Here is an 8984-nt window from a genome sequence, read left to right as displayed (position 1 = left end):
TCCTTTTACTAAGAAATTATGTGATCTTGCCTAGCTAAGTCCCCAGATTCTGCCTAGTTCCAGTTAGGGTCCTCCTGGGAGACAGCTGTCATCCCTACTGGAAGATCTGCCTTGTGGAGGTGTTCCTCATGATACTGAGCCTGGGAGGGCATTCATTTCCAATCTTTTGAAGATAGACTGGAGCCAAGGATCACATTTAAATCAGCCCAGGTTAGGCTATATGGCTGAGTTAGATATCAAAACTCTTGGATATACTGGGTGGGATCTAAGGAGAAGGAGCTCAGACACTGATTAATTTGGGAGAGATCTGTCAAAGAGAGAGGAACATAAACTTTAACAATTTTTTTCTGCTCCTGCCACCACCTGGCAGGGGACCTTGGGGGCAGGAGGCAAGGTTTTGGAGCCAAATTGTAATCCAGACAAGGTATGGGGTGGAGTGCAATCATATATAGTGGATGTAGCACATGGAGTACGTATCTCGTCAGCAAGAGGCCCTACAGGATGAGAAGGAGCAGCCACGGGAAGCTCTGGGGGTAAAGAAGTGGTCATAGCAGCAAGTGGTTCCTGGGGGTCAAAGCAGCAAGAGGGTTGGTGGCAGGAAGTTCTGGATACTGGCAGGAGAAAGCAACAGCAGTTGGTTCTGTTGTCAGAGAGGAATCCATGTCTCATGGAGTAAGTGTACATAGGAGAGAAAGGAGGAGGATCTGGGAGAGATTGCACAAGGTGCAAAAAGTAGGAATATTATGAGGATAAAGAATGTGTTATGGTTTGTGTTTGGGTGTCCCCCCAAAGCCTCATGCAGCCATGGGGCAGGCTTTTAGAGTTTGATTGATTATGGGTGTGAGAGCTACACCTGCCCTGGGGTGGACAGTTTGCATACCTAAGGGAGACAAAGAGGCTGCTTGAGGCCATTTCCTCCCTTGTGTTGCTGCTTTTGCTGTGTTTGGAAGCCATGAGCTGTAGCCCTCTGCCATGTGCACTCTGCCTTGTAATCTGCCAAGTATGGACTGAAACCTGCACAAACTGTAAGCAAAATAAACTTTTCCTTCCTTAATTTTGGGCATCAGGTATTTTGTCCCAACAATGAGAAAAAGTAACCAAGACAGAATTCCTACAGGTAAGGAAGTTCTGACCACTTTTTTAGCTTTAGGCAGTAATTGTCTAATTCCCACCAAATGGAGGGATCAAAGGTCCCATTCTCTGGTCACCTTAAACTTTTTTCTAGTGCATAGCTTGGCCATATAGTATTACAGACAGATACCAAGTGCTTCGGCTTCAGATAATTTTGGAGGTGGAGTCATTTTAGATATTTTAGAAGACAAGCTAGGGGAGAAGAAGGGGGAATAGAATAAGGACTACAAGGAGGGACGTCCCCATTGGGAGCAGAGAAAGGTAATTAATTGTCACACCTGATGTGGCAAAGTAAGAGGGGCAGCAGAGCTTGTACTGAATGTCTTCAGTCACAGCCAATGCCATAAAGTAATGTGAGTGAATGAACAAATGGGTCACCAACTCAGTTGATCAATCACCAAGGGGAGCCAGTCTCCCCAGGAAGCATCTGCGACTAGCAGTACTTTTAAAGGCATGCAGGAGGAGTGAGCCTTTCTCTGTCCCAAGGAGTGAGAGGAATGAGTGGAACTGGGGAGCAGTGGAGAGCAGAGAGGGAGGTGGTGTGGAGCAGAAAGGGTTAAACGATGAGAGCCAAAGCATGATGGTGAACAGTGGCAGTAGGGGGGATCTTAAAGGCATAGGGACTGGTAGAAGTCTGGAAAGGAAGGCAAGCTTACCCAGACTGAAGCAGTCAGCATAGCATGACCTGGGGAGCTGCTTGAAGCATTGGAGCAAGGTCAAGACTCGGTGTCATCAGATGACCTCAGTGGAAAAGGCTTGAGATAGGGTATAGGAAATTCTTTCAAGAGGAATTCCATATCACATCCAAGTCATGGTACTATATGTTAGGTAATAGTGGCATGAGGCAACACATGGAGACCGAGGCTGTGGAAAAGATCAGATTTTATTCACCTACATACAGGCAGGCTGACATCAGTGATATCACAGCAGCTATCTGGAGTCGAAGTATATATACAGTTTTGAGGTCACAGTTTGAAGAGTCTGGATGAAATGTTTGAGGTCAAAGCTACACAGACAATTAGCACAGGTGCATAGATGCAACTGGTGCCAGAAGACTTCGGGTCCATCCTAAATTCCTTTATGGCTTGAGATTCTTGTTTGCAGAAGGCAAGCCATTGTCAGTAGTGTGCTGTCTTCAAACAGCATCAAGTTTTATCCCAGGTCACTCTCAGGCCAGTCCTGACAGTAAGTAATTGAGTCTCACAAGGGACACTTTGGGGACTTGATCAAGTCTCTTTCTGCATGGCACACCATCTGAAGAACCAGAGACATAGTTATCTTTCTTTCTTTCTATAAGGCCCCTTGAGAAAACCATAAACAGCACACCACAGACCTCACCAATAGGGTGTATGCTTGAGCACTGAGAAAGGTTTGACCCCGCCAACCTGAAAAAGGAATTATTTATCTATTATTACAATACAGTTTGGCTCTCATATGAAATGGGGAATGGCCAGAAATGAGTACAGGGTGGCAGTTTAAATTACAATATTCTTTTTCAGTTAGATAGCCTCTGCAAAAAGCAAGGAAGATAATGTGAACTCCCCTATGTTGAGGCTTTTATGACCCTTTATCTCTGGAAAGGACCAAGAACCACAGTACTTAAGGAAGCCTTTAGGGAAAAAAAAGTATCTTTGATGATATGTCCTCAGGCTCTCACATGTCGTTCAGGGGGATAGGGATCTCTCCCACCCTTTCCATCAGAAGCTAGGATTCTAGAGATGCAATACTTTAAAATATGACTCAACAGTTGGATGTGGCCTTTTCTGTGTTCAACAATCAGAATCTAGATGAGGATGAAAGATGGGTAACTTCCTTCTTTGGAAAACCTTCCTCTAGATCTATCTTCACAATTGGGGGTCAAGGAAAGCCCTAGTCAGAGCTTCTTTACTCCTGCTCTGACATGTCAATTCAAAGGTAAAATGTTCAACTATGAGTTTTTATTTATTTAGTTAGTTAGTATTTTTGAGACAGGGTTTTACTATGCAGTTCAGGCTGGCCTTGAGCTCACTTTGTAGCCCAGGCTGGCCTTGAATCACAGCAATCCTCCTGCCTCAGCCTCCTGAGTGCTGGGATGACAGGCATGTGCCACCACATCTGGCCTAACCATGAGTTTCTAACTGTCTCACATTGTCCCACTCCCCCACTACTAAGACATTTATTAGTAAAACTGGGGGCAACTCTCCAATTTTAGCAAAGGGCAAAGCACATTTTTCCTGTTAGGACTATGACAGGGCATGCTTCCAGACTCTCCTGAGATTACCATAAATACTTGCACTACTCTTAATCCGGCCATACTGATAGCTACAGGCTCAGAGGTTTGCCACTCTTATGGGCATGTGATTTCCCAGACATATGAAGGAAGGCAGGACATCAGTAACTTGCCCCTCCCAGACTATGAGGAGGTGTAGCTCACTGATGGAAGAAGCTTCATCTAAAAAAGACATCAAGAGGCAGATTATGCACTGGCAGTTCACAACAGTCCATTGAGGTGAAACATTCCCCCAGGGACCTCTGCTCAAAGCACAGAACTCATGGTTCTTACTTGAGCATTGATATCAAGAAAGGGCCAAAGGCTAAATTGTTGGGGACCACATATTATAAATTGAGTCTAGGAGACATCCAAGCTTATCCTTGTCCTGCCCTTTTGGACCAGACTGGACACAGACACAGCCCCCCCTCATCTTTTCTGGTCATAGCTTGAAGCTCCAGGGCTAATGACTACTGTAGTACTCACATAGTAAGATAACACCCACTGAAAAGAATAAGGCACCTGGGGAAACTTGTTGCCTCACTGCCTGTCTCATCCCTGTCATTTCAAGAATGTTTTGATCTTCCTGGCCCACCACAGTGTAGTCACCATTAATGTTCCCAGAAACACCCGGTGCTCTTCACCTACTGTCCTTGACTCAGATGTAATGAATATACACCAAGGTCTAGGTGCCTCATGGCCTTTTATTCCCCATGAGCAAATGATCATCCCAGATTCTTGCTATGCACCACTGAATTTCTGTCTTTTGCTTTTTCTTTTCTTCCCACTATGCACTGTAACACTTGACAGGAGATTGGGGACTCACTGCAAGGGTCCCTGATAACTGGCACCATGGGAAGGGCCTCTAACACTATCTATAGACTCCAATATGCCTTTTTGGCACTACGTGTCCTTGCAATAATCTGGAAAAAAAGACTCTGGCTGACAAATAAACAATTATCTATAAAACAGAAGCAGAGCAGGTGACCCCAAAGAGACACGTCTAAAGTCTCTTTGGGAAGTCACAAGGCTGATAGGCAAGAAAGGCAGCTTACAGCCTATCAACATACTAGCTTTATTCCAAGTTCCTGAGGAACCATTAACGTGGCCCTTCCTGAAATTATTCAGTGAAAAACTAAAAATCCTACATGGAAAATGCTCACTTCAATTTTCACAGAACAAGGAAGAAAATGCCACCTGTGAACCTCTGGAAGACCTGGGGTTACTCTTCAAAATCAAAATCCCTGTACTGCTCTGGGTATAGACAAGTAAATGGGTACCTGTATTGAAGCTCTTGTTTTTAATTAGATTCATAATGTGAGTAATCTTGCTAAGGCTGTGGCTCTCAGGCTCTCAATAATTTATCTAACATCTGTCTTTATTATATCTTCTCCTCTAACATGGAAACTTGACCTGATACTCCTCATACCTGGGCTCTACATTCCCAACCTAATGTAGTGAAGTTTTTTTTTTTCTCATGAAACAGACAGCTCAACACTCACTAACACATGTCTCATCATCTTCTAAACGTTTTATTTTTTTAACCTAGCCAGTGATTCATAATACCTCAAGGTAGTTGGAAAATATATAGTCCCCAGTAGGTGCAATCTGTAGCCCCTTTCAGCAGGACATAGCTATATGAAGATAGAGGCCTTCATCCCACCACACACCATAAAGGATCATGGGGATACAGTATGTGTCACTTAGTGGGAAATAGTCTCAAACTAGTGAAACTGTAAGATGTTTAAACATATGGGTCTAATTTACTTCACTTATGAGTATGATCTCAAGTTGCATTCATTTACCTATAAAAGTCCCAAGCATATCCTTCTTTATGGCTCAGTAGTACATTATTTTATAGAAAAACCACATCTTTTTTATCCATTTCTCAATTGATGGGCATCTGGATTGTTCCCAAGATCTAGCTATTAAAAAATGTGCTGCTAGGGCCAGGGATGTAGCTCAGTGGCACAGTGCCTGAATGGCAAGCTCAAGGCCCTGAGTTCAATTTCCAGTACCAAAAAAAAGTGCTACTATAAACATGGGTGCACATACATCAAAATGGTATGATGTTTTTAATTCTGCTGGGAAGATATATAGAAGGAGAATAGCTGGATTGAATGGGACCTCTATTCTTAGTTTTTAGAGGCATCTCTACATTTATTTCCACAGTCGTTGCACCAGTCTATACTCCCACCAGCAGTGGATAAGGATTGCTTTTTCCTAAAAGCCCCTCCAGCATTTGTTATTGGTTGATTTTTAAATGATAGCCATTCTTTATGGAGTGAGATGGAATGTCAGTGTTGTTTTAATTGCGTATTTCAGATGACAAATGATGTTGAATATTTTTTCATACATTTACTTGCCATTTTTATTTCGTCATCTGAGAAGTGCATGTTCATCTCAGATGTCCATTTTTGGATTGGGTCTTTGAATTTGGGGGGGCCTGATTTTTTTCAATACTTTATATGTTCTAGATATAATTCCTTTATTTAAGGGATGACTGTGGGTTGTCTTTTCATCTCGAAGGAACGACTACCCTGATTCCAAAACCAGAAAAGAACATAACCAAAAAAGAAAATATGAACATAGACACAAAAATCTCCAACAAGAAACTGGCAAATAGAATGCAACAAACCATCAAGAGGATTATACACCATGATCAAGTAAGATCCATCCCAGGGATTCAGGGATGGTTCAACATACGCAAATCAATAAATATAATACACCATATTAACAGAACCAAAGACAAAAATCACATGATCATATCAATAGATGAAGAAAAAGCATTTGATAAAGTTCAACACCCATGCATGATAAAAACTCTGAAAACTGGAACAGATTGTCTTTACTTCAATCTGATAAAGGTCATCTATGACAAACGAACAGCCAACATCACACTGAATGGTCAAAAACTGAAAGCTTTTACTCTAAAATCAGGAACAAAACGAGGATGTGCACTATCACCACTCCTATTCAGTATAGTTCTGGAAACACTAAGCAGGGCTATTAGACAAGAGAAAGAAATACAAGGAATAAAGATCAGAAAGGAAGAAGATAAATTATTGTTATTTGCAGCACACATGATACTGTACATAGAACACCCCAAAAACTCCACCAAAAGACTTCTAGATTTAAAAACAAATCCAGCAGTGTAGCTGCATACAAAGTCAACACTCAAACATCAATAGCATTCCTGTACACAAGCAAGAAATTCACAAAGAGAGAAATTATGGAAACCACACCCTTTACAATAGCATCCAAAAAAAAGAAAAAAAGAAATACTTTGGAATCCATCTAATAAAGGAAATTAAAAAATCTATACATTGAAAATTATTTTACTCTGAAAAAGAAGACTGAAGAGGATATCAGAAAATGGAAAGATATCCATTGCTCATGTATAGGAAGAAAAAACATTGTGAAAATGGCCGTATTTCCAAAATTGCTATACAGATTTAATGCAATCCCAGTCAAAATACAATTAGCATACCTCACAGAACTACAGAAAACACTCTTAAAATTCAATTGCAACCAGAAGTGTCCTAGAATAGCAAAAACAATTGCAGGCAACAAAGGCAAGTCAGGGGACATCACAATCCCTGACTTGAAATTATACTACAAAGCTACTGTGATAACATCAGCATGGTACTGGCAAAAAAACAGACCTGAAGACCAGTGGAACAGATTAGAGCATGCAGACCCAAACACACTCAGTCACCTTATCTTTGACAAAGGGGCTAAACATGTACACTGGAAGAAAGATAGTCTTTTTAATAAATGGTGCTGGAAAAACTGGCTTTGTACATGCTGAAGACTAAAACTAAACCTATGCCTATTACCGTACACTAAAGTCAAAATGGATCAAAGATCTAAGTATTAAAGCAGAAACACTAAATCTACTGGAAGAGAAAATGAGTAGAAATCTTGAAGATACAGGTATAGACAGAGACTTCATGAACCACAGACCACATGAACCTCCAGACCACATCAGAAATACTGCAAAGAATCAAGAAATGGATTCTTATCTTACTAAAAGTCTCTTGTATAACAAATGAAATCACCAACCGAGTGAAAAGACAAACCACAGAATAGGATAAATTTATAGCTAGTTGTTCCTCAGACAAAGGATTTATATTTAGAACGCATAAAGAATTGAAAAAAACCAGGCTCCCCAAATTCAAAGACCCAATCTAAAACTGGGCATCTGAAATGAATACACACTTGTGAAATAAAGAAATACAAATGGCAAATAAATATACGAAAAAGTTTTCAAAATCATTTGTCATCCAAGAGATGCAAATTAAAACAACTCTGAGATTCCAACCCACTCCAGAAAGAATGGCTACCTTCAACCAATAACAAATTCTGGAGGGGCTATTGGGAAAAAGGAACCGTTCTCCACTGTTGGTAGGATTGCAGACTGTTCCAACTATTGTGAAAATTAGTGTGGAGATTCCTCTAAAAACTAGGATTAGAGGTCCTATTCAACCCAGCTAATCCATGTCTACATACCTTCTGAGAATTAAAAACATCATAGCATTTTGATGTATGTGTACCCATGTTTATAGCAGCACAATTTGTAAAGGCTAAATCTTGGAAATAACCCAAATGCCCATCAACTGAGGAATGGATAAAGAAGATGTGGGTTCTTTTTTTATATGATGGAGTACACTCAGCCAGAAAGAAAGATGAACTGCAGACTTTAACAGGTAAATGGATGAAGCTTGAGACTATACTCAGAAGTAAAATAAATCAGACCCACATATGTAAACATTGTATAGTCTCACTAATGTGCAATGAGTAAAGCAGACACAATATGAATGATAGATATTGTGAAGTGGAAGAAACTTCAAAAGAAAAGAGAACACGTGATGGGGCAAGAGTGGAAAGGAAACAAGGGAAAAGGAATATATATATTAGTTAAGATAATCATACTGCTCATTTCTCTTAGTTCATTGAAAAGAAAGGTTTGTGCTAATATTGTATGGTCAATATTCCATGCCTATGTCTTGCATTCTGAGTACCTACCCTGAAGATAACAACATGCAATTTATTAATTATTGTTACTTTCCTATTATCTTGTTTTCAAATTGTTTTATCTTTTTGAAAAAATAACATATTAGACTTAAAAAAAGAAATAAATACCTCTCATGGATTGTAAGAATATATATAATTAAAATTTTCATACTTCTCAAAACACTTTACTGGTTCAATACAATCATTATCAAAATACCAATGTAATTCTTCACAGAACTAGAGAAAATAATACTACAATGTATATAGGACCACAAGGAACTCCAAATAACGAAAGCTGTAACAAAACATACAAAAAACAAAACAAAATAAGAAACGAAAAACAAACAAGAAGAGCTAGAGACATCATGTTATCAGATTTCAAAGTATATTACAAAGGGATGGTAACTAAAACAACATGATATTGGCAGAAAAAACAGGCACAAAGGCCAATGGTACAGAATAGAAAGCTTAGAAATGAATCCATACACCTTTAACCAACAGATTTTTTGACAGATGTGCTAAGAACCCTCATTAAAGAAAGAATAGTTGTTTCAAAAAATGTTTCTGGGAAAATTGGATATCCACATAC

General features: G+C 39.9%; 1 protein-coding gene across 6 annotated transcripts in view; it reads right to left on the bottom strand.

The window, feature by feature from the left end:
* Positions 1–1996: 1996 nt before the first annotated feature.
* Positions 1997–8984, bottom strand: part of Gprasp2 (G protein-coupled receptor associated sorting protein 2) — a 30245-nt gene continuing 23257 nt past the window's right edge. For 4 of the 6 annotated variants that reach the window (XR_001232250.1, XM_013508532.1, XM_013508535.1 and 1 more), the window contains one exon: positions 1997–2516. The gene's annotated coding sequence lies outside the window, so the exon portion shown is untranslated. The remainder of the gene's footprint in view (positions 2517–8984) is intronic. The other 2 variants (XM_013508534.1, XM_013508533.1) reach the window with 2 other exon arrangements.

This window comes from Chinchilla lanigera, unplaced genomic scaffold (genome assembly GCF_000276665.1).
Source record: "Chinchilla lanigera isolate Chin_1 unplaced genomic scaffold, ChiLan1.0 scaffold00147, whole genome shotgun sequence".
Lineage (NCBI taxonomy): Eukaryota > Metazoa > Chordata > Mammalia > Rodentia > Chinchillidae > Chinchilla > Chinchilla lanigera.
The sequence above is the reverse complement of the archived record's forward strand: the minus strand, read 5'-3'. Positions and strand labels throughout refer to the sequence as shown.